At 40.2% G+C, this 24,862-nt stretch overlaps 12 non-coding genes across 12 annotated transcripts; all 12 read left to right on the forward strand.

Annotated features, from left to right (window-relative positions):
• The first annotated feature begins 277 nt into the window (after positions 1–277).
• On the forward strand, positions 278–359 carry TRNAS-AGA (transfer RNA serine (anticodon AGA)). The gene has a single exon. It is a non-coding gene; the product is annotated as a tRNA-Ser (tRNA).
• Positions 360–1,640: 1,281 nt separating this feature from the next.
• On the forward strand, positions 1,641–1,712 carry TRNAH-GUG (transfer RNA histidin (anticodon GUG)). Its single transcript has one exon. It is a non-coding gene; the product is annotated as a tRNA-His (tRNA).
• Positions 1,713–5,435: 3,723 nt separating this feature from the next.
• Positions 5,436–5,517, forward strand: TRNAS-AGA (transfer RNA serine (anticodon AGA)). Its single transcript has one exon. It is a non-coding gene; the product is annotated as a tRNA-Ser (tRNA).
• Positions 5,518–6,798: 1,281 nt separating this feature from the next.
• TRNAH-GUG (transfer RNA histidin (anticodon GUG)) lies at positions 6,799–6,870 on the forward strand. The gene has a single exon. It is a non-coding gene; the product is annotated as a tRNA-His (tRNA).
• A 2,587-nt stretch (positions 6,871–9,457) lies between these two features.
• On the forward strand, positions 9,458–9,539 carry TRNAS-AGA (transfer RNA serine (anticodon AGA)). Its single transcript has one exon. It is a non-coding gene; the product is annotated as a tRNA-Ser (tRNA).
• Positions 9,540–10,820: 1,281 nt separating this feature from the next.
• Positions 10,821–10,892, forward strand: TRNAH-GUG (transfer RNA histidin (anticodon GUG)). Its single transcript has one exon. It is a non-coding gene; the product is annotated as a tRNA-His (tRNA).
• Positions 10,893–13,480: 2,588 nt separating this feature from the next.
• TRNAS-AGA (transfer RNA serine (anticodon AGA)) lies at positions 13,481–13,562 on the forward strand. The gene has a single exon. It is a non-coding gene; the product is annotated as a tRNA-Ser (tRNA).
• Positions 13,563–14,843: 1,281 nt separating this feature from the next.
• Positions 14,844–14,915, forward strand: TRNAH-GUG (transfer RNA histidin (anticodon GUG)). Its single transcript has one exon. It is a non-coding gene; the product is annotated as a tRNA-His (tRNA).
• Positions 14,916–17,502: 2,587 nt separating this feature from the next.
• On the forward strand, positions 17,503–17,584 carry TRNAS-AGA (transfer RNA serine (anticodon AGA)). The gene has a single exon. It is a non-coding gene; the product is annotated as a tRNA-Ser (tRNA).
• Positions 17,585–18,865: 1,281 nt separating this feature from the next.
• TRNAH-GUG (transfer RNA histidin (anticodon GUG)) lies at positions 18,866–18,937 on the forward strand. Its single transcript has one exon. It is a non-coding gene; the product is annotated as a tRNA-His (tRNA).
• Positions 18,938–21,526: 2,589 nt separating this feature from the next.
• On the forward strand, positions 21,527–21,608 carry TRNAS-AGA (transfer RNA serine (anticodon AGA)). Its single transcript has one exon. It is a non-coding gene; the product is annotated as a tRNA-Ser (tRNA).
• Positions 21,609–22,889: 1,281 nt separating this feature from the next.
• TRNAH-GUG (transfer RNA histidin (anticodon GUG)) lies at positions 22,890–22,961 on the forward strand. The gene has a single exon. It is a non-coding gene; the product is annotated as a tRNA-His (tRNA).
• Positions 22,962–24,862: the final 1,901 nt, after the last annotated feature.

Consider the following 24,862-nt stretch of genomic DNA (forward strand, 5'->3'; position numbering starts at 1 on the left):
AGAGATGGTTGACTTCTGTAATATCGGTCGTAGACTAAAAGCAGCGCAAAAACAGAGTGCAACAGGGTCCAAAAAATTGAGTGCCACAAGAGAGTTTGAATGCAAGCGTATCCTTTTACAGATCCAGAGATATACTCATCCAATTTTTGTTTTTAGGACAGAACGTGCATGATGAAAAAAACATTGTTTTTAAAAAGCGCATTGCAGAATATCAGTACTTTGATGTGGGAAAACTTCAAAACTTTCAAACAAAATATTTGTAGGCAGCTTACAGCAAGTTGTTGTGGCCGAGTGGTTAAGGCGATGGACTAGAAATCCATTGGGGTATCCCCGCGCAGGTTCGAATCCTGCCAACAACGAGAATCTTTTTATTATCGGCTACAATTTCAGAAGTTAACCTTTAGTATTTCTTCCATTTCAGTTTTATAAATAGGTGGCTTATTTTTGTGTCACTATTGCCTCTCCACATATTTGTTATCGCTACCTCTTTCATGTCTTTGCTACACCTCATTCCTACTTTAGCACTGGTGTAAACGCTTCAAATTATTATACCGTTGCTCTCTCATTCATACCTAAGCATACACTTGAAAGTTACTTTACCAATAAAAGACGCAAAGAGAGAAATAGAACAAAAGTGCTGGCTGGATTGGCAAACACACTTCATAAAACTGCATTTTCTTTTTTATTCTCCCCCTTGTTACATGCTTAACCTCCCCATGTGTAATTTCTCTTAACCTGCTGTCCCAGGAAGAGAATTTCATCTAAAGGCTCTTTCTGTGTTTTTTTCCCTAGTCTGTCTTTCCCATTTCTTAGCTGTGTAACTGTTCCTTTACGCGCTCTATTTAAACGCCATCAATCTCATTTGAGCTCCTTGCTCCCGCTTCTGTTTTCTCCACCTCTCATACTGCCAGTTCTCTCTTTCTCTGTGGTTGGTGGCTACTTTCCTGAGCTTCCGAAGCCACGTGGTTCCTGCCTCTTGTTGTCAGACTTGAATTGGATAAGGAACCATATTAACAAGCCTTTACCATTCACACACGGCGGAAGTTTATACTTTAATTCAGTGAGCTAAGAAAAGCGTGTTGTGGGTCCCCTACGAGCCATGGTGCTTGCTTCATCATGATTTGGCACCAGGCATTAGCCGCAGCTCTGCTAATGAGCCACTGAGGTCAGTTTCAATATTTACTCAAAAACATAACCATGCAGCCCACCCCTCAACTGTGTATTTATCTTGCTTTTCTGCTGTTCGTGTGATTAGCTGGGAGGAGCTCACGGCGACATCCTCCCTATAAAAGTGTAGATGGATCACTCTCTAACTCTTTCTTGCTTCACATACAAATGGCTTGAAAGGTGCAGGGAAGATGCAGGTCTAATAGACAGAATAGAAGGTCTGTGCCAGGTGGGTTTCTCTGCATTGTTGTTCCATCACAGGTCCGCAAGTGTAATGTGTGATCTTTGACTCCTGGCATTTCACAAGCAGGCGGCCAGGAAACGGTTTCAGCCTATCAACCACTGAGGAGACGCAGCCTCTGAATGAGGAATGAGGAAGCAATGAATACATCCAGCCTATCACAGGAACAGCCCTGAGTGTTCCGAATTATAAATTCTCCATGTCACTGTATGTCGTTGAACCCAAGTAGCTCGCCGTGATCGTATAGTGGTTAGTACTCTGCGTTGTGGCCGCAGCAACCTCGGTTCGAATCCGAGTCACGGCATTGTGGTTGGCAATGTCACGGCAGTTGGGTGTTAATTTTACAGAATTAGCAAATGTACCAGTGGTTTTTGTAAAATGTCTATTAAAAACAGATCCTTTCAAATATTTAAACCATCTAACAACAAATGATTTAAACTCGCATGATTATAAACTGTAGCTATAATGTATTTACTTACATAAATTATCGTTCTTGAACCTATTGGGGGTGGAGGGGGAGCGGAGCTCACCCCCCAGGTGCAGTTGAGTGACCTGTGTTGTGGCTCTCTAGAGGGAAGGCACACATTTTGCTGTCACCCAGCCCAATCCAGACGCGTATTGGGGCCAGGTTTCAGGCAAATAGAGCAGTAAGTGCAGAGAAATGTTCACTCTCTAAAAGTGGCATTTCTAAAATAGTAAAGTTAAATTCAACCTCACCAGTAAGTAGGATTTTCAATAAATAAATAAAGCTACTCCTCTCCGATATGGAATTACCAAATAAAAAGTATAGGGGAATACACAGAGCTAACCTATGAGAGGGGTAGACCTCACAGTAGTGAAAAATGAAATAGACTGTTTGGTACTTACAGGACACGCGAACCACCAAAGTACATATCTTATTTTTTACTTACATAGCATCATGCACCGAGGACTACCTAGGGCCTACCTTAGGTATAAATTATATGTAATAAAAGGGGAGTTTAAGGCTTGGCAAGTAGGCTGGGACTCACCTGGGAGACCCCTGAGACTAAGCCCAGAACCATAACTCTGCCAGTCGAGTACTTACCTAAAAGCCGAGAACTCACTTTTCTTCCATAGGCTAACATTCAGTGATTTCACTTGGAAATTCTTCTAAGTGGTGTGGAGTTTTGGAACTTTAAAATATTCATCTCAAATCAGCCGAACAACGAATTCTGATTTACTCACCTGTTATCAGGAGAGACCTCAGTGCTGCATCTTGGAGCTCGGTACTGACCCTGAAAAGTAATTTTAACCGTACTTACCAGTAACTCGAATTTCCTTCCATGGGATATCATTGCCTGCTTTTTGCTGAAAATTTTCTAAGTGTCGATTTTTGAAACTTACAAATATTCTTTAAAAATCGTACCAACTGTGAAAACGTAATTGTTTACCTGTTTTAGATAGATGTCCCAGTACTGAGCCTAGGAGCCCAGCACTGGATTACAAAAGTAACGAGAACGTACTTTACCCGTAACTTGAATTTTCTTCCATAGGAAACCATTGACTGTTTTTCTGTGAAATTTCTTCTAAGTGTCGATTTTGCAAACATGTAAATATTCCTTAAAAATCGCCTGTATAACTTAAACGCAGTTTCTCAACTGCTTACAGGTGGTACAGTAGTGCTGGATCTAGGATCCAATCTGTGTAGTGGATAACCCAATATACCCTTGAGGGCTTGGGCAGATAATATGTATGGGTAGGAAGTGCCTTCAAGGGGTTTGTTGAAAACTTAATTGTGTAACTTGTTTATAGGATAAATATATACCTATAACTGAGATCGATCTTATCTTTTAGATTCCAAAAGGTTATACACCATGCAATAGTCATATGTATAAGGATCTCTATTTACATTAATTTCAAAACAGTTATACAATCAGAATACAGAGAAATGAAAAAATGGACAAAAGGTGTGTGAGGAACAAAATTCATTTATATCAGTGAATGGTGATAAGGGTACATAAAAATGAGACAGTTGTATATCAAAGGGGAGACATGATTATACATCCAGTTATTACTCCACTATACAGTATATCAAACACTTTTTCAAAGATATATAACCAATTATCTAGAAAGAAGTGTGACAGTCGACGTTTCGGTCTTCATACGTGAGTTTGTGAGACCATCTTCAGGACAAGAAGTTTAAAAGTTGACCCCTCGTAATGTTTGATTTGATTATGAAATTCGCGGATATCTTCCTTTCTTTGTATCGAGATTTAAATTATAACCTCTCGGTGGGCGCTTTTAGATTTGAGGATATTTGAAAAGCAAAACTGTCAAAGTTTTAGCGGTACTGTGTGGTTTCACCGGCAGAGAACGGCATTCGTGTATTTAAAAACTAGTAGTGGTCTTACTGTTGGTTCAGATACAATCAAGCCGAATGTGAATGGCGCTGTATTCGCTTGCTGCGTGAATCGAGCACTGGGAATTGTTGCCACAATTGGGGGGCGTTTTACTTAAATCCCACGGAAATTACTGGCGTGAGCACAGCAGTCATCTCAATTGAATCGCGGCATGTAGCTCATAATCAAATCAAACATTACGAGGGGTCAACTTTTAAACTTCTTGTCCTGAAGATGGTCTCACAAACTCACGTATGAAGACCGAAACGTCGACTGTCACACTTCTTTCTAGATAATTGGTTATATATCTTTGAAAAAGTGTTTGATATACTGTATAGTGGAGTAATAACTGGATGTATAATCATGTCTCCCCTTTGATATACAACTGTCTCATTTTTATGTACCCTTATCACCATTCACGGATCTAGGATCCAACACTGACCTAGAAAAAGTAACCATAACCCCACTTACCTGCTAAGTGAATTTCCTTCCATAGGATAACATTGGTAATTTGATCAGCAAAAGTTTCTAAGTGTCAACTTTTAAAATAGCAAAATATTGCTTAAAAATCACAACAGTAACTAAAACAAATTTACTCACTTGTTTCCAAGAACTGTCCCAGGACTGAATCTAGGATCCAGTCCTGGATTTAGAAAAGTAATCCTGAAAGTAATTAATTGCATATAACTTAAAATTCCCATTGAGCTCAATGTATTATTGTGATTCAAATTGTGTTGCCTATTGCAATAAACTGTAACTATTACCTGCAAAAGTCAATTGCCTATTGCAAAGTATTTAACTAAAGCATCTCATTCTGAGAAAGTATATTTTGATACCTATTGTTGGTTCTAAAATAAAACAACAATATCTTTTGTATGCAAACCAATGGCCTAGAGTTCAGTTCTTGAGTGTGTGAGACCATTTGCTGACTGAGTGTGTACAACAAATGTTTTACACTGCACTCTGATACTGCCTTACTGCTCGGCAAGCTACCACTTTAGAGAGTAAGGTTATATCTAACTTTAGCCTCTGCCAAACCTCTGGGGACTGGGGACTCTGTGCACACTGTACCTATTTGGGAACAGTATATACAGAGCCACTTTCTCACAGTAGTGATAACGTGATTAGAGTCCTAAGGCCAACATAAAGATACAGCAAAACGTGAGGTGAAAAGCAAAAAGGTTGCTGGTAAGCCACCTTAAGGATGCCAGGTCTAACAAAAACTGAACTAAGGATAACATGAGTAAAACATCAGGTTTCTCTACTGCATTTGGTGAGACAAGTGGGCCTTCTTTTATCTTCCATTCAGGCAATCTTTGACAGACCCCTTTATTATAGAGCTTTTCAAGGATTAAAGATAAGGCACTTACAAAGGAGTCCCAAATACTCAGAGATGGTTGACTTCTGTAATATGGGTCGTAGACTAAAAGCAGCGCAAAAACAGAGTGCAACAGGGTCCAAAAAACTTGAGTGCCACAAGAGAGTTTGAATGCAAGCGTATCCTTTTACAGATCCAGAGATATACTCATCCAATTTTTGTTTTTAGGACAGAACGTGCATGATGAAAAAAACATTGTTTTTAAAAAGCGCATTGCAGAATATCAGTACTTTGATGTGGGAAAACTTCAAAACTTTCAAACAAAATATTTGTAGGCAGTTTACAGCAAGTTGTTGTGGCCGAGTGGTTAAGGCGATGGACTAGAAATCCATTGGGGTATCCCCGCGCAGGTTCGAATCCTGCCAACAACGAGAATCTTTTTATTATCGGCTACAATTTCAGAAGTTAACCTTTAGTATTTCTTCCATTTCAGTTTTATAAATAGGTGGCTTATTTTTGTGTCACTATTGCCTCTCCACATATTTGTTATCGCTACCTCTTTCATGTCTTTGCTACACCTCATTCCTACTTTAGCACGGGTGTAAACGCTTCAAATTATTATACCGTTGCTCTCTCATTCATACCTGCGCATACACTTGAAAGTTACTTTACCAATAAAAGACGCAAAGAGAGAAATAGAACAAAAGTGCTGGCTGGATTGGCAAACACACTTCATAAAACTGCATTTTCTTTTTTATTCTCCCCCTTGTTACATGCTTAACCTCCCCATGTGTAATTTCTCTTAACCTGCTGTCCCAGGCAGAGAATTTCATCTAAAGGCTCTTTCTGTGTTTTTTTCCCTAGTCTGTCTTTCCCATTTCTTAGCTGTGTAACTGTTCCTTTACGCGCTCTATTTAAACGCCATCAATCTCATTTGAGCTCCTTGCTCCCGCTTCTGTTTTCTCCACCTCTCATACTGCCAGTTCTCTCTTTCTCTGTGGTTGGTGGCTACTTTCCTGAGCTTCCGAAGCCACGTGGTTCCTGCCTCTTGTTGTCAGACTTGAATTGGAAAAGGAACCATATTAACAAGCCTTTACCATTCACACACGGCGGAAGTTTATACTTTAATTCAGTGAGCTAAGAAAAGCGTGTTGTGGGTCCCCTACGAGCCATGGTGCGTGCTTCATCATGATTTGGCACCAGTCATTAGCCGCAGCTCTGCTAATGAGCCACTGAGGTCAGTTTCAATATTTACTCAAAAACATAACCATGCAGCCCACCCCTCAACTGTGTATTTATCTTGCTTTTCTGCTGTTCGTGTGATTAGCTGGGAGGAGCTCACGGCGACATCCTCCCTATAAAAGTGTAGATGGATCACTCTCTAACTCTTTCTTGCTTCACATACAAATGGCTTGAAAGGTGCAGGGAAGATGCAGGTCTAATAGACTGAATAGAAGGTCTGTGCCAGGTGGGTTTCTCTGCATTGTTGTTCCATCACAGGTCCGCAAGTGTAATGTGTGATCTTTGACTCCTGGCATTTCACAAGCAGGCGGCCAGGAAACGGTTTCAGCCTATCAACCACTGAGGAGACGCAGCCTCTGAATGAGGAATGAGGAAGCAATGAATACATCCAGCCTATCACAGGAACAGCCCTGAGTGTTCCGAATTATAAATTCTCCATGTCACTGTATGTCGTTGAGCCCAAGTAGCTCGCCGTGATCGTATAGTGGTTAGTACTCTGCGTTGTGGCCGCAGCAACCTCGGTTCGAATCCGAGTCACGGCATTGTGGTTGGCAATGTCACGGCAGTTGGGTGTTAATTTTACAGAATTAGCAAATGTACCAGTGGTTTTTGTAAAATGTCTATTAAAAACAGATCCTTTCAAATATTTAAACCATCTAACAACAAATGATTTAAACTCGCATGATTATAAGCTGTAGCTATAATGTATTTACTTACATAAATTATCGTTCTTGAACCTATTGGGGGTGGAGGGGGAGCGGAGCTCACCCCCCAGGTGCAGTTGAGTGACCTGTGTTGTGGCTCTCTAGAGGGAAGGCACACATTTTGCTGTCACCCAGCCCAATCCAGACGTGTATTGGGGCCAGGTTTCAGGCAAATAGAGCAGTAAGTGCAGAGAAATGTTCACTCTCTAAAAGTGGCATTTCTAAAATAGTAAAGTTAAATTCAACCTCACCAGTAAGTAGGATTTTCAATAAATAAATAAAGCTACTCCTCTCCGATATGGAATTACCAAATAAAAAGTATAGGGGAATACACAGAGCTAACCTATGAGAGGGGTAGACCTCACAGTAGTGAAAAATGAAATAGACTGTTTGGTACTTACAGGACACGCGAACCACCAAAGTACATATCTTATTTTTTACTTACATAGCATCATGCACCTAGGACTACCTAGGGCCTACCTTAGGTATAAATTCTATGTAATAAAAGGGGAGTTTAAGGCTTGGCAAGTAGGCTGGGACTCACCTGGGAGACCCCTGAGTCTAAGCCCAGAACCATAACTCTGCCAGTCGAGTACTTACCTAAAAGCCGATAACTCACTTTTCTTCCATAGGCTAACATTCAGTGGTTTCACTTGGAAATTCTTCTAAGTGGTGTGGAGTTTTGGAACTTTAAAATATTCATCTAAAATCAGCCGAACAACGAATTCTGATTTACTCACCTGTTATCAGGAGAGACCTCAGTGCTGCATCTTGGAGCTCGGTACTGACCCTGAAAAGTAATTTTAACCGTACTTACCAGTAACTCGAATTTCCTTCCATGGGATATCATTGCCTGCTTTTTGCTGAAAATTTTCTAAGTGTCGATTTTTGAAACTTACAAATATTCTTTAAAAATCGTACCAACTGTGAAAACGTAATTGTTTACCTGTTTTAGATAGATGTCCCAGTACTGAGCCTAGGAGCCCAGCACTGGATTACAAAAGTAACGAGAACGTACTTTACCCGTAACTTGAATTTTCTTCCATAGGAAACCATTGACTGTTTTTCTGTGAAATTTCTTCTAAGTGTCGATTTTGCAAACATGTAAATATTCCTTAAAAATCGCCTGTATAACTTAAACACAGTTTCTCAACTGCTTACAGGTGGTACAGTAGTGCTGGATCTAGGATCCAACACTGACCTAGAAAAAGTAACCATAACCCCACTTACCTGCTAAGTGAATTTCCTTCCATAGGATAACATTGGTAATTTGATCAGCAAAAGTTTCTAAGTGTCAACTTTTAAAATAGCAAAATATTGCTTAAAAATCACAACAGTAACTAAAACGAATTTACTCACTTGTTTCCAAGAACTGTCCCAGGACTGAATCTAGGATCCAGACCTGGATTTAGAAAAGTAATCCTGAAAGTAATTAATTGCATATAACTTAAAATTCCCATTGAGCTCAATGTATTATTGTTATTCAAATTGTGTTGCCTATTGCAATAAACTGTAACTATGACCTGCAAAAGTCAATTGCCTATTGCAAAGTATTTAACTAAAGCATCTCATTCTGAGAAAGTATATTTTGATACCTATTGTTGGTTCTAAAATAAAACAACAATATCTTTTGTATGCAAACCAATGGCCTAGAGTTCAGTTCTTGAGTGTGTGAGACCATTTGCTGACTGAGTGTGTACAACAAATGTTTTACACTGTACTCTGATACTGCCTTACTGCTCGGCAAGCTACCACTTTAGAGAGTAAGGTTATATCTAACTTTAGCCTCTGCCAAACCTCTGGGGACTGGGGACTCTGTGCACACTGTACCTATTTGGGAACAGTATATACAGAGCCACTTTCTCACAGTAGTGATAAAGTGATTAGAGTCCTAAGGCCAACATAAAGATACAGCAAAACGTGAGGTGAAAAGCAAAAAGGTTGCTGGTAGGCCACCTTAAGGATGCCAGGTCTAACAAAAACTGAACTAAGGATAACATGAGTAAAACATCAGGTTTCTCTACTGCATTTGGTGAGACAAGTGGGCCTTCTTTTATCTTCCATTCAAGCAATCTTTGACAGACCCCTTTATTATAGAGCTTTTCAAGGATTAAAGATAAGGCACTTACAAAGGAGTCCCAAATACTCAGAGATGGTTGACTTCTGTAATATGGGTCGTAGACTAAAAGCAGCGCAAAAACAGAGTGCAACAGGGTCCAAAAAATTGAGTGCCACAAGAGAGTTTGAATGCAAGCGTATCCTTTTACAGATCCAGAGATATACTCATCCAATTTTTGTTTTTAGGACAGAACGTGCATGATGAAAAAAACATTGTTTTTAAAAAGCGCATTGCAGAATATCAGTACTTTGATGTGGGAAAACTTCAAAACTTTCAAACAAAATATTTGTAGGCTGCTTACAGCAAGTTGTTGTGGCCGAGTGGTTAAGGCGATGGACTAGAAATCCATTGGGGTATCCCCGCGCAGGTTCGAATCCTGCCAACAACGAGAATCTTTTTATTATCGGCTACAATTTCAGAAGTTAACCTTTAGTATTTCTTCCATTTCAGTTTTATAAATAGGTGGCTTATTTTTGTGTCACTATTGCCTCTCCACATATTTGTTATCGCTACCTCTTTCATGTCTTTGCTACACCTCATTCCTACTTTAGCACTGGTGTAAACGCTTCAAATTATTATACCGTTGCTCTCTCATTCATACCTGCGCATACACTTGAAAGTTACTTTACCAATAAAAGACGCAAAGAGAGAAATAGAACAAAAGTGCTGGCTGGATTGGCAAACACACTTCATAAAACTGCATTTTCTTTTTTATTCTCCCCCTTGTTACATGCTTAACCTCCCCATGTGTAATTTCTCTTAACCTGCTGTCCCAGGAAGAGAATTTCATCTAAAGGCTCTTTCTGTGTTTTTTTCCCTAGTCTGTCTTTCCCATTTCTTAGCTGTGTAACTGTTCCTTTACGCGCTCTATTTAAATGCCATCAATCTCATTTGAGCTCCTTGCTCCCGCTTCTGTTTTCTCCACCTCTCATACTGCCAGTTCTCTCTTTCTCTGTGGTTGGTGGCTACTTTCCTGAGCTTCCGAAGCCACGTGGTTCCTGCCTCTTGTTGTCAGACTTGAATTGGAAAAGGAACCATATTAACAAGCCTTTACCACTCACACACGGCGGAAGTTTATACTTTAATTCAGTGAGCTAAGAAAAGCGTGTTGTGGGTCCCCTACGAGCCATGGTGCTTGCTTCATCATGATTTGGCACCAGTCATTAGCCGCAGCTCTGCTAATGAGCCACTGAGGTCAGTTTCAATATTTACTCAAAAACATAACCATGCAGCCCACCCCTCAACTGTGTATTTATCTTGCTTTTCTGCTGTTCGTGTGATTAGCTGGGAGGAGCTCACGGCGACATCCTCCCTATAAAAGTGTAGATGGATCACTCTCTAACTCTTTCTTGCTTCGCATACAAATGGCTTGAAAGGTGCAGGGAAGATGCAGGTCTAATAGACAGAATAGAAGGTCTGTGCCAGGTGGGTTTCTCTGCATTGTTGTTCCATCACAGGTCCGCAAGTGTAATGTGTGATCTTTGACTCCTGGCATTTCACAAGCAGGCGGCCAGGAAACGGTTTCAGCCTATCAACCACTGAGGAGACGCAGCCTCTGAATGAGGAATGAGGAAGCAATGAATACATCCAGCCTATCACAGGAACAGCCCTGAGTGTTCCGAATTATAAATTCTCCATGTCACTGTATGTCGTTGAGCCCAAGTAGCTCGCCGTGATCGTATAGTGGTTAGTACTCTGCGTTGTGGCTGCAGCAACCTCGGTTCGAATCCGAGTCACGGCATTGTGGTTGGCAATGTCACGGCAGTTGGGTGTTAATTTTACAGAATTAGCAAATGTACCAGTGGTTTTAGTAAAATGTCTATTAAAAACAGATCCTTTCAAATATTTAAACCATCTAACAACAAATGATTTAAACTCGCATGATTATAAGCTGTAGCTATAATGTATTTACTTACATAAATTATCGGTCTTGAACCTATTGGGGGTGGAGGGGGACCGGAGCTCACCCCCCAGGTGCAGTTGCGTGACCTGTGTTGTGGCTCTCTAGAGGGAAGGCACACATTTTGCTGTCACCCAGCCCAATCCAGACGTGTATTGGGGCCAGGTTTCAGGCAAATAGAGCAGTAAGTGCAGAGAAATGTTCACTCTCTAAAAGTGGCATTTCTAAAATAGTAAAGTTAAATCCAACCTCACCAGTAAGTAGGATTTTCAATAAATAAATAAAGCTACTCCTCTCCGATATGGAATTACCAAATAAAAAGTATAGGGGAATACACAGAGCTAACCTATGAGAGGGGTAGACCTCACAGTAGTGAAAAATGAAATAGACTGTTTGGTACTTACAGGACACGCAAACCACCAAAGTACATATCTTATTTTTTACTTACATAGCATCATGCACCTAGGACTACCTAGGGCCTATCTTAGGTGTAAATTATATGTAATAAAAGGGGAGTTTAAGGCTTGGCATGTAGGCTGGGACTCCCCTGGGAGACCCCTGAGTCTATGCCCAGAACCATAACTCTGCCAGTCGAGTACTTACCTAAAAGCCGATAACTCACTTTTCTTCCATAGGCTAACATTGAGTGGTTTCACTTGGAAATTCTTCTAAGTGGTGTGGAGTTTTGGAACTTTAAAATATTCATCTAAAATCAGCCGAACAACGAATTCTGATTTACTCACCTGTTATCAGGAGAGACCTCAGTGCTGCATCTTGGAGCTCGGTACTGACCCTGAAAAGTAATTTTAACCGTACTTACCAGTAACTCGAATTTCCTTCCATGGGATATCATTGCCTGCTTTTTGCTGAAAATTTTCTAAGTGTCGATTTTTGAAACTTACAAATATTCTTTAAAAATCGTACCAACTGTGAAAACGTAATTGTTTACCTGTTTTAGATAGATGTCCCAGTACTGAGCCTAGGAGCCCAGCACTGGATTACAAAAGTAACGTGAACGTACTTTACCCGTAACTTGAATTTTCTTCCATAGGAAACCATTGACTGTTTTTCTGTGAAATTTCTTCTAAGTGTCGATTTTGCAAACATGTAAATATTCCTTAAAAATCGCCTGTATAACTTAAACGCAGTTTCTCAACTGCTTACAGGTGGTACAGTAGTGCTGGATCTAGGATCCAACACTGACCTAGAAAAAGTAACCATAACCCCACTTACCTGCTAAGTGAATTTCCTTCCATAGGATAACATTGGTAATTTGATCAGCAAAAGTTTCTAAGTGTCAACTTTTAAAATAGCAAAATATTGCTTAAAAATCACAACAGTAACTAAAACAAATTTACTCACTTGTTTCCAAGAACTGTCCCAGGACTGAATCTAGGATCCAGTCCTGGATTTAGAAAAGTAATCCTGAAAGTAATTAATTGCATATAACTTAAAATTCCCATTGAGCTCAATGTATTATTGTGATTCAAATTGTGTTGCCTATTGCAATAAACTGTAACTATTACCTGCAAAAGTCAATTGCCTATTGCAAAGTATTTAACTAAAGCATCTCATTCTGAGAAAGTATATTTTGATACCTAATGTTGGTTCTAAAATAAAACAACAATATCTTTTGTATGCAAACCAATGGCCTAGAGTTCAGTTCTTGAGTGTGTGAGACCATTTGCTGACTGAGTGTGTACAACAAATGTTTTACACTGCACTCTGATACTGCCTTACTGCTCGGCAAGCTACCACTTTAGAGAGTAAGGTTATATCTAACTTTAGCCTCTGCCAAACCTCTGGGGACTGGGGACTCTGTGCACACTGTACCTATTTGGGAACAGTATATACAGAGCCACTTTCTCACAGTAGTGATAACGTGATTAGAGTCCTAAGGCCAACATAAAGATACAGCAAAACGTGAGGTGAAAAGCAAAAAGGTTGCTGGTAAGCCACCTTAAGGATGCCAGGTCTAACAAAAACTGAACTAAGGATAACATGAGTAAAACATCAGGTTTCTCTACTGCATTTGGTGAGACAAGTGGGCCTTCTTTTATCTTCCATTCAAGCAATCTTTGACAGACCCCTTTATTATAGAGCTTTTCAAGGATTAAAGATAAGGCACTTACAAAGGAGTCCCAAATACTCAGAGATGGTTGACTTCTGTAATATGGGTCGTAGACTAAAAGCAGCGCAAAAACAGAGTGCAACAGGGTCCAAAAAACTTGAGTGCCACAAGAGAGTTTGAATGCAAGCGTATCCTTTTACAGATCCAGAGATATACTCATCCAATTTTTGTTTTTAGGACAGAACGTGCATGATGAAAAAAACATTGTTTTTAAAAAGCGCATTGCAGAATATCAGTACTTTGATGTGGGAAAACTTCAAAACTTTCAAACAAAATATTTGTAGGCAGTTTACAGCAAGTTGTTGTGGCCGAGTGGTTAAGGCGATGGACTAGAAATCCATTGGGGTATCCCCGCGCAGGTGCGAATCCTGCCAACAACGAGAATCTTTTTATTATCGGCTACAATTTCAGAAGTTAACCTTTAGTATTTCTTCCATTTCAGTTTTATAAATAGGTGGCTTATTTTTGTGTCACTATTGCCTCTCCACATATTTGTTATCGCTACCTCTTTCATGTCTTTGCTACACCTCATTCCTACTTTAGCACTGGTGTAAACGCTTCAAATTATTATACCGTTGCTCTCTCATTCATACCTGCGCATACACTTGAAAGTTACTTTACCAATAAAAGACGCAAAGAGAGAAATAGAACAAAAGTGCTGGCTGGATTGGCAAACACACTTCATAAAACTGCATTTTCTTTTTTATTCTCCCCCTTGTTACATGCTTAACCTCCCCATGTGTAATTTCTCTTAACCTGCTGTCCCAGGAAGAGAATTTCATCTAAAGGCTCCTTCTGTGTTTTTTTCCCTAGTCTGTCTTTCCCATTTCTTAGCTGTGTAACTGTTCCTTTACGCGCTCTATTTAAACGCCATCAATCTCATTTGAGCTCCTTGCTCCCGCTTCTGTTTTCTCCACCTCTCATACTGCCAGTTCTCTCTTTCTCTGTGGTTGGTGGCTACTTTCCTGAGCTTCCGAAGCCAGGTGGTTCCTGCCTCTTGTTGTCAGACTTGAATTGGAAAAGGAACCATATTAACAAGCCTTTACCACTCACACACGGCGGAGGTTTATACTTTAATTCAGTGAGCTAAGAAAAGCGTGTTGTGGGTCCCCTATGAGCCATGGTGCTTGCTTCATCATGATTTGGCACCAGTCATTAGCCGCAGCTCTGCTAATGAGCCACTGAGGTCAGTTTCAATATTTACTCAAAAACATAACCATGCAGCCCACCCCTCAACTGTGTATTTATCTTGCTTTTCTGCTGTTCGTGTGATTAGCTGGGAGGAGCTCACGGCAACATCCTCCCTATAAAAGTGTAGATGGATCACTCTCTAACTCTTTCTTGCTTCACATACAAATGGCTTGAAAGGTGCAGGGAAGATGCAGGTCTAATAGACAGAATAGAAGGTCTGTGCCAGGTGGGTTTCTCTGCATTGTTGTTCCATCACAGGTCCGCAAGTGTAATGTGTGATCTTTGACTCCTGGCATTTCACAAGCAGGCGGCCAGGAAACGGTTTCAGCCTATCAACCACTGAGGAGACGCAGCCTCTGAATGAGGAATGAGGAAGCAATGAATACATCCAGCCTATCACAGGAACAGCCCTGAGTGTTCCGAATTATAAATTCTCCATGTCACTGTATGTCATTGAGCCCAAGTAGCTCGCCGTGATCGTATAGTGGTTAGTACTCTGCGTTGTGGCCGCAGCAACCTCGGTTCGAATCCGAGTCACGGCATTGTGGTTGGCAATGTCACGGCAGTTGGGTGTTAATTTCACAGAATTAGCAAATGTACCAGTGGTTTTTGTAAAATGTCTATTAAAAACAGATCCTTTCAAATATTTAAACCATCTAACAACAAATGATTTAAACTCGCATGATTATAAACTGTAGCTATAATGTATTTACTTACATAAATTATCGGTCTTGAACCTATTGGGGGTGGAGGGGGAGCGGAGCTCACCCCCCAGGTGCAGTTGAGTGACCTGTGTTGTGGCTCTCTAGACGGAAGGCACACATTTTGCTGTCACCCAGCCCAATCCAGACGCGTATTGGGGCCAGGTTTCAGGCAAATAGAGCAGTAAGTGCAGAGAAATGTTCACTCTCTAAAAGTGGCATTTCTAAAATAGTAAAGTTAAATTCAACCTCACCAGTAAGTAGGATTTTCAATAAATAAATAAAGCTACTCCTCTCCGATATGGAATTACCAAATAAAAAGTATAGGGGAATACACAGAGCTAACCTATGAGAGGGGTAGACCTCACAGTAGTGAAAAATGAAATAGACTGTTTGGTACTTACAGGACACGCGAACCACCAAAGTACATATCTTATTTTTTACTTACATAGCATCATGCACCGAGGACTACCTAGGGCCTACCTTAGGTATAAATTATATGTAATAAAAGGGGAGTTTAAGGCTTGGCAAGTAGGCTGGGACTCACCTGGGAGACCCCTGAGTCTAAGCCCAGAACCATAACTCTGCCAGTCGAGTACTTACCTAAAAGCCGATAACTCACTTTTCTTCCATAGGCTAACATTCAGTGATTTCACTTGGAAATTCTTCTAAGTGGTGTGGAGTTTTGGAACTTTAAAATATTCATCTCAAATCAGCCGAACAACGAATTCTGATTTACTCACCTGTTATCAGGAGAGACCTCAGTGCTGCATCTTGGAGCTCGGTACTGACCCTGAAAAGTAATTTTAACCGTACTTACCAGTAACTCGAATTTCCTTCCATGGGATATCATTGCCTGCTTTTTGCTGAAAATTTTCTAAGTGTCGATTTTTGAAACTTACAAATATTCTTTAAAAATCGTACCAACTGTGAAAACGTAATTGTTTACCTGTTTTAGATAGATGTCCCAGTACTGAGCCTAGGAGCCCAGCACTGGATTACAAAAGTAACGAGAACGTACTTTACCCGTAACTTGAATTTTCTTCCATAGGAAACCATTGACTGTTTTTCTGTGAAATTTCTTCTAAGTGTCGATTTTGCAAACATGTAAATATTCCTTAAAAATCGCCTGTATAACTTAAACACAGTTTCTCAACTGCTTACAGGTGGTACAGTAGTGCTGGATCTAGGATCCAACACTGACCTAGAAAAAGTAACCATAACCCCACTTACCTGCTAAGTGAATTTCCTTCCATAGGATAACATTGGTAATTTGATCAGCAAAAGTTTCTAAGTGTCAACTTTTAAAATAGCAAAATATTGCTTAAAAATCACAACAGTAACTAAAACGAATTTACTCACTTGTTTCCAAGAACTGTCCCAGGACTGAATCTAGGATCCAGACCTGGATTTAGAAAAGTAATCCTGAAAGTAATTAATTGCATATAACTTAAAATTCCCATTGAGCTCAATGTATTATTGTTATTCAAATTGTGTTGCCTATTGCAATAAACTGTAACTATGACCTGCAAAAGTCAATTGCCTATTGCAAAGTATTTAACTAAAGCATCTCATTCTGAGAAAGTATATTTTGATACCTATTGTTGGTTCTAAAATAAAACAACAATATCTTTTGTATGCAAACCAATGGCCTAGAGTTCAGTTCTTGAGTGTGTGAGACCATTTGCTGACTGAGTGTGTACAACAAATGTTTTACACTGTACTCTGATACTGCCTTACTGCTCGGCAAGCTACCACTTTAGAGAGTAAGGTTATATCTAACTTTAGCCTCTGCCAAACCTCTGGGGACTGGGGACTCTGTGCACACTGTACCTATTTGGGAACAGTATATACAGAGCCACTTTCTCACAGTAGTGATAAAGTGATTAGAGTCCTAAGGCCAACATAAAGATACAGCAAAACGTGAGGTGAAAAGCAAAAAGGTTGCTGGTAGGCCACCTTAAGGATGCCAGGTCTAACAAAAACTGAACTAAGGATAACATGAGTAAAACATCAGGTTTCTCTACTGCATTTGGTGAGACAAGTGGGCCTTCTTTTATCTTCCATTCAAGCAATCTTTGACAGACCCCTTTATTATAGAGCTTTTCAAGGATTAAAGATAAGGCACTTACAAAGGAGTCCCAAATACTCAGAGATGGTTGACTTCTGTAATATGGGTCGTAGACTAAAAGCAGCGCAAAAACAGAGTGCAACAGGGTCCAAAAAATTGAGTGCCACAAGAGAGTTTGAATGCAAGCGTATCCTTTTACAGATCCAGAGATATACTCATCCAATTTTTGTTTTTAGGACAGAACGTGCATGATGAAAAAAACATTGTTTTTAAAAAGCGCATTGCAGAATATCAGTACTTTGATGTGGGAAAACTTCAAAACTTTCAAACAAAATATTTGTAGGCTGCTTACAGCAAGTTGTTGTGGCCGAGTGGTTAAGGCGATGGACTAGAAATCCATTGGGGTATCCCCGCGCAAGTTCGAATCCTACCAACAACGAGAATCTTTTTATTATCGGCTACAATTTCAGAAGTTAACCTTTAGTATTTCTTCCATTTCAGTTTTATAAATAGGTGGCTTATTTTTGTGTCACTATTGCCTCTCCACATATTTGTTATCGCTACGTCTTTCATGTCTTTGCTACACCTCATTCCTACTTTAGCACTGGTGTAAACGCTTCAAATTATTATACCGTTGCTCTCTCATTCATACCTGCGCATACACTTGAAAGTTACTTTACCAATAAAAGACGCAAAGAGAGAAATAGAACAAAAGTGCTGGCTGGATTGGCAAACACACTTCATAAAACTGCATTTTCTTTTTTATTCTCCCCCTTGTTACATGCTTAACCTCCCCATGTGTAATTTCTCTTAACCTGCTGTCCCAGGAAGAGAATTTCATCTAAAGGCTCTTTCTGTGTTTTTTTCCCTAGTCTGTCTTTCCCATTTCTTAGCTGTGTAACTGTTCCTTTACGCGCTCTATTTAAATGCCATCAATCTCATTTGAGCTCCTTGCTCCCGCTTCTGTTTTCTCCACCTCTCATACTGCCAGTTCTCTCTTTCTCTGTGGTTGGTGGCTACTTTCCTGAGCTTCCGAAGCCACGTGGTTCCTGCCTCTTGTTGTCAGACTTGAATTGGAAAAGGAACCATATTAACAAGCCTTTACCACTCACACACGGCGGAAGTTTATACTTTAATTCAGTGAGCTAAGAAAAGCGTGTTGTGGGTCCCCTACGAGCCATGGTGCTTGCTTCATCATGATTTGGCACCAGTCATTAGCCGCAGCTCTGCTAATGAGCCACTGAGGTCAGTTTCAATATTTACTCAAAAACATAACCATGCAGCCCACCCCTCAACTGTGTATTTATCTTGCTTTTCTGCTGTTCGTGTGATTAGCTGGGAGGAGCTCACGGCGACATCCTCCCTATAAAAGTGTAGATGGATCACTCTCTAACTCTTTCTTGCTTCACATACAAATGGCTTGAAAGGTGCAGGGAAGATGCAGGTCTAATAGACAGAATAGAAGGTCTGTGCCAGGTGGGTTTCTCTGCATTGTTGTTCCATCACAGGTCCGCAAGTGTAATGTGTGATCTTTGACTCCTGGCATTTCACAAGCAGGCAGCCAGGAAACGGTTTCAGCCTATCAACCACTGAGGAGACGCAGCCTCTGAATGAGGAATGAGGAAGCAATGAATACATCCAGCCTATCACAGGAACAGCCCTGAGTGTTCCGAATTATAAATTCTCCATGTCACTGTATGTCGTTGAGCCCAAGTAGCTCGCCGTGATCGTATAGTGGTTAGTACTCTGCGTTGTGGCTGCAGCAACCTCGGTTCGAATCCGAGTCACGGCATTGTGGTTGGCAATGTCACGGCAGTTGGGTGTTAATTTTACAGAATTAGCAAATGTACCAGTGGTTTTAGTAAAATGTCTATTAAAAACAGATCCTTTCAAATATTTAAACCATCTAACAACAAATGATTTAAACTCGCATGATTATAAGCTGTAGCTATAATGTATTTACTTACATAAATTATCGGTCTTGAACCTATTGGGGGTGGAGGGGGACCGGAGCTCACCCCCCAGGTGCAGTTGCGTGACCTGTGTTGTGGCTCTCTAGAGGGAAGGCACACATTTTGCTGTCACCCAGCCCAATCCAGACGTGTATTGGGGCCAGGTTTCAGGCAAATAGAGCAGTAAGTGCAGAGAAATGTTCACTCTCTAAAAGTGGCATTTCTAAAATAGTAAAGTTAAATCCAACCTCACCAGTAAGTAGGATTTTCAATAAATAAATAAAGCTACTCCTCTCCGATATGGAATTACCAAATAAAAAGTATAGGGGAATACACAGAGCTAACCTATGAGAGGGGTAGACCTCACAGTAGTGAAAAATGAAATAGACTGTTTGGTACTTACAGGACACGCGAACCACCAAAGTACATATCTTATTTTTTACTTACATAGCATCATGCACCTAGGACTACCTAGGGCCTATCTTAGGTGTAAATTATATGTAATAAAAGGGGAGTTTAAGGCTTGGCATGTAGGCTGGGACTCCCCTGGGAGACCCCTGAGTCTATGCCCAGAACCATAACTCTGCCAGTCGAGTACTTACCTAAAAGCCGATAACTCACTTTTCTTCCATAGGCTAACATTGAGTGGTTTCACTTGGAAATTCTTCTAAGTGGTGTGGAGTTTTGGAACTTTAAAATATTCATCTAAAATCAGCCGAACAACGAATTCTGATTTACTCACCTGTTATCAGGAGAGACCTCAGTGCTGCATCTTGGAGCTCGGTACTGACCCTGAAAAGTAATTTTAACCGTACTTACCAGTAACTCGAATTTCCTTCCATGGGATATCATTGCCTGCTTTTTGCTGAAAATTTTCTAAGTGTCGATTTTTGAAACTTACAAATATTCTTTAAAAATCGTACCAACTGTGAAAACGTAATTGTTTACCTGTTTTAGATAGATGTCCCAGTACTGAGCCTAGGAGCCCAGCACTGGATTACAAAAGTAACGAGAACGTACTTTACCCGTAACTTGAATTTTCTTCCATAGGAAACCATTGACTGTTTTTCTGTGAAATTTCTTTTTAAGTGTCGATTTTGCAAACATGTAAATATTCCTTAAAAATCGCCTGTATAACTTAAACGCAGTTTCTCAACTGCTTACAGGTGGTACAGTAGTGCTGGATCTAGGATCCAACACTGACCTAGAAAAAGTAACCATAACCCCACTTACCTGCTAAGTGAATTTCCTTCCATAGGATAACATTGGTAATTTGATCAGCAAAAGTTTCTAAGTGTCAACTTTTAAAATAGCAAAATATTGCTTAAAAATCACAACAGTAACTAAAACAAATTTACTCACTTGTTTCCAAGAACTGTCCCAGGACTGAATCTAGGATCCAGTCCTGGATTTAGAAAAGTAATCCTGAAAGTAATTAATTGCATATAACTTAAAATTCCCATTGAGCTCAATGTATTATTGTGATTCAAATTGTGTTGCCTATTGCAATAAACTGTAACTATTACCTGCAAAAGTCAATTGCCTATTGCAACGTATTTAACTAAAGCATCTCATTCTGAGAAAGTATATTTTGATACCTAATGTTGGTTCTAAAATAAAACAACAATATCTTTTGTATGCAAACCAATGGCCTAGAGTTCAGTTCTTGAGTGTGTGAGACCATTTGCTGACTGAGTGTGTACAACAAATGTTTTACACTGCACTCTGATACTGCCTTACTGCTCGGCAAGCTACCACTTTAGAGAGTAAGGTTATATCTAACTTTAGCCTCTGCCAAACCTCTGGGGACTGGGGACTCTGTGCACACTGTACCTATTTGGGAACAGTATATACAGAGCCACTTTCTCACAGTAGTGATAACGTGATTAGAGTCCTAAGGCCAACATAAAGATACAGCAAAACGTGAGGTGAAAAGCAAAAAGGTTGCTGGTAAGCCACCTTAAGGATGCCAGGTCTAACAAAAACTGAACTAAGGATAACATGAGTAAAACATCAGGTTTCTCTACTGCATTTGGTGAGACAAGTGGGCCTTCTTTTATCTTCCATTCAAGCAATCTTTGACAGACCCCTTTATTATAGAGCTTTTCAAGGATTAAAGATAAGGCACTTACAAAGGAGTCCCAAATACTCAGAGATGGTTGACTTCTGTAATATGGGTCGTAGACTAAAAGCAGCGCAAAAACAGAGTGCAACAGGGTCCAAAAAACTTGAGTGCCACAAGAGAGTTTGAATGCAAGCGTATCCTTTTACAGATCCAGAGATATACTCATCCAATTTTTGTTTTTAGGACAGAACGTGCATGATGAAAAAAACATTGTTTTTAAAAAGCGCATTGCAGAATATCAGTACTTTGATGTGGGAAAACTTCAAAACTTTCAAACAAAATATTTGTAGGCAGTTTACAGCAAGTTGTTGTGGCCGAGTGGTTAAGGCGATGGACTAGAAATCCATTGGGGTATCCCCGCGCAGGTTCGAATCCTGCCAACAACGAGAATCTTTTTATTATCGGCTACAATTTCAGAAGTTAACCTTTAGTATTTCTTCCATTTCAGTTTTATAAATAGGTGGCTTATTTTTGTGTCACTATTGCCTCTCCACATATTTGTTATCGCTACCTCTTTCATGTCTTTGCTACACCTCATTCCTACTTTAGCACTGGTGTAAACGCTTCAAATTATTATACCGTTGCTCTCTCATTCATACCTGCGCATACACTTGAAAGTTACTTTACCAATAAAAGACGCAAAGAGAGAAATAGAACAACAGTGCTGGCTGGATTGGCAAACACACTTCATAAAACTGCATTTTCTTTTTTATTCTCCCCCTTGTTACATGCTTAACCTCCCCATGTGTAATTTCTCTTAACCTGCTGTCCCAGGAAGAGAATTTCATCTAAAGGCTCTTTCTGTGTTTTTTTCCCTAGTCTGTCTTTCCCATTTCTTAGCTGTGTAACTGTTCCTTTACGCGCTCTATTTAAACGCCATCAATCTCATTTGAGCTCCTTGCTCCCGCTTCTGTTTTCTCCACCTCTCATACTGCCAGTTCTCTCTTTCTCTGTGGTTGGTGGCTACTTTCCTGAGCTTCCGAAGCCAGGTGGTTCCTGCCTCTTGTTGTCAGACTTGAATTGGAAAAGGAACCATAATAACAAGCCTTTACCACTCACACACGGCGGAGGTTTATACTTTAATTCAGTGAGCTAAGAAAAGCGTGTTGTGGGTCCCCTATGAGCCATGGTGCTTGCTTCATCATGATTTGGCACCAGTCATTAGCCGCAGCTCTGCTAATGAGCCACTGAGGTCAGTTTCAATATTTACTCAAAAACATAACCATGCAGCCCACCCCTCAACTGTGTATTTATCTTGCTTTTCTGCTGTTCGTGTGATTAGCTGGGAGGAGCTCACGGCGACATCCTCCCTATAAAAGTGTAGATGGATCACTCTCTAACTCTTTCTTGCTTCACATACAAATGGCTTGAAAGGTGCAGGGAAGATGCAGGTCTAATAGACAGAATAGAAGGTCTGTGCCAGGTGGGTTTCTCTGCATTGTTGTTCCATCACAGGTCCGCAAGTGTAATGTGTGATCTTTGACTCCTGGCATTTCACAAGCAGGCGGCCAGGAAACGGTTTCAGCCTATCAACCACTGAGGAGACGCAGCCTCTGAATGAGGAATGAGGAAGCAATGAATACATCCAGCCTATCACAGGAACAGCCCTGAGTGTTCCGAATTATAAATTCTCCATGTCACTGTATGTCATTGAGCCCAAGTAGCTCGCCGTGATCGTATAGTGGTTAGTACTCTGCGTTGTGGCCGCAGCAACCTCGGTTCGAATCCGAGTCACGGCATTGTGGTTGGCAATGTCACGGCAGTTGGGTGTTAATTTTACAGAATTAGCAAATGTACCAGTGGTTTTTGTAAAATGTCTATTAAAAACAGATCCTTTCAAATATTTAAACCATCTAACAACAAATGATTTAAACTCGCATGATTATAAGCTGTAGCTATAATGTATTTACTTACATAAATTATCGTTCTTGAACCTATTGGGGGTGGAGGGGGAGCGGAGCTCACCCCCCAGGTGCAGTTGAGTGACCTGTGTTGTGGCTCTCTAGAGGGAAGGCACACATTTTGCTGTCACCCAGCCCAATCCAGACGTGTATTGGGGCCAGGTTTCAGGCAAATAGAGCAGTAAGTGCAGAGAAATGTTCACTCTCTAAAAGTGGCATTTCTAAAATAGTAAAGTTAAATTCAACCTCACCAGTAAGTAGGATTTTCAATAAATAAATAAAGCTACTCCTCTCCGATATGGAATTACCAAATAAAAAGTATAGGGGAATACACAGAGCTAACCTATGAGAGGGGTAGACCTCACAGTAGTGAAAAATGAAATAGACTGTTTGGTACTTACAGGACACGCGAACCACCAAAGTACATATCTTATTTTTTACTTACATAGCATCATGCACCTAGGACTACCTAGGGCCTACCTTAGGTATAAATTATATGTAATAAAAGCGGAGTTTAAGGCTTGGCAAGTAGGCTGGGACTCACCTGGGAGACCCCTGAGTCTAAGCCCAGAACCATAACTCTGCCAGTCGAGTACTTACCTAAAAGCCGATAACTCACTTTTCTTCCATAGGCTAACATTCAGTGGTTTCACTTGGAAATTCTTCTAAGTGGTGTGGAGTTTTGGAACTTTAAAATATTCATCTAAAATCAGCCGAACAACGAATTCTGATTTACTCACCTGTTATCAGGAGAGACCTCAGTGCTGCATCTTGGAGCTCGGTACTGACCCTGAAAAGTAATTTTAACCGTACTTACCAGTAACTCGAATTTCCTTCCATGGGATATCATTGCCTGCTTTTTGCTGAAAATTTTCTAAGTGTCGATTTTTGAAACTTACAAATATTCTTTAAAAATCGTACCAACTGTGAAAACGTAATTGTTTACCTGTTTTAGATAGATGTCCCAGTACTGAGCCTAGGAGCCCAGCACTGGATTACAAAAGTAACGAGAACGTACTTTACCCGTAACTTGAATTTTCTTCCATAGGAAACCATTGACTGTTTTTCTGTGAAATTTCTTCTAAGTGTCGATTTTGCAAACATGTAAATATTCCTTAAAAATCGCCTGTATAACTTAAACACAGTTTCTCAACTGCTTACAGGTGGTACAGTAGTGCTGGATCTAGGATCCAACACTGACCTAGAAAAAGTAACCATAACCCCACTTACCTGCTAAGTGAATTTCCTTCCATAGGATAACATTGGTAATTTGATCAGCAAAAGTTTCTAAGTGTCAACTTTTAAAATAGCAAAATATTGCTTAAAAATCACAACAGTAACTAAAACGAATTTACTCACTTGTTTCCAAGAACTGTCCCAGGACTGAATCTAGGATCCAGACCTGGATTTAGAAAAGTAATCCTGAAAGTAATTAATTGCATATAACTTAAAATTCCCATTGAGCTCAATGTATTATTGTTATTCAAATTGTGTTGCCTATTGCAATAAACTGTAACTATGACCTGCAAAAGTCAATTGCCTATTGCAAAGTATTTAACTAAAGCATCTCATTCTGAGAAAGTATATTTTGATACCTATTGTTGGTTCTAAAATAAAACAACAATATCTTTTGTATGCAAACCAATGGCCTAGAGTTCAGTTCTTGAGTGTGTGAGACCATTTGCTGACTGAGTGTGTACAACAAATGTTTTACACTGTACTCTGATACTGCCTTACTG

Source organism: Triturus cristatus, chromosome 12 (assembly GCF_964204655.1).
Source record: "Triturus cristatus chromosome 12, aTriCri1.1, whole genome shotgun sequence".
Taxonomy (NCBI): Eukaryota; Metazoa; Chordata; class Amphibia; order Caudata; family Salamandridae; genus Triturus; species Triturus cristatus.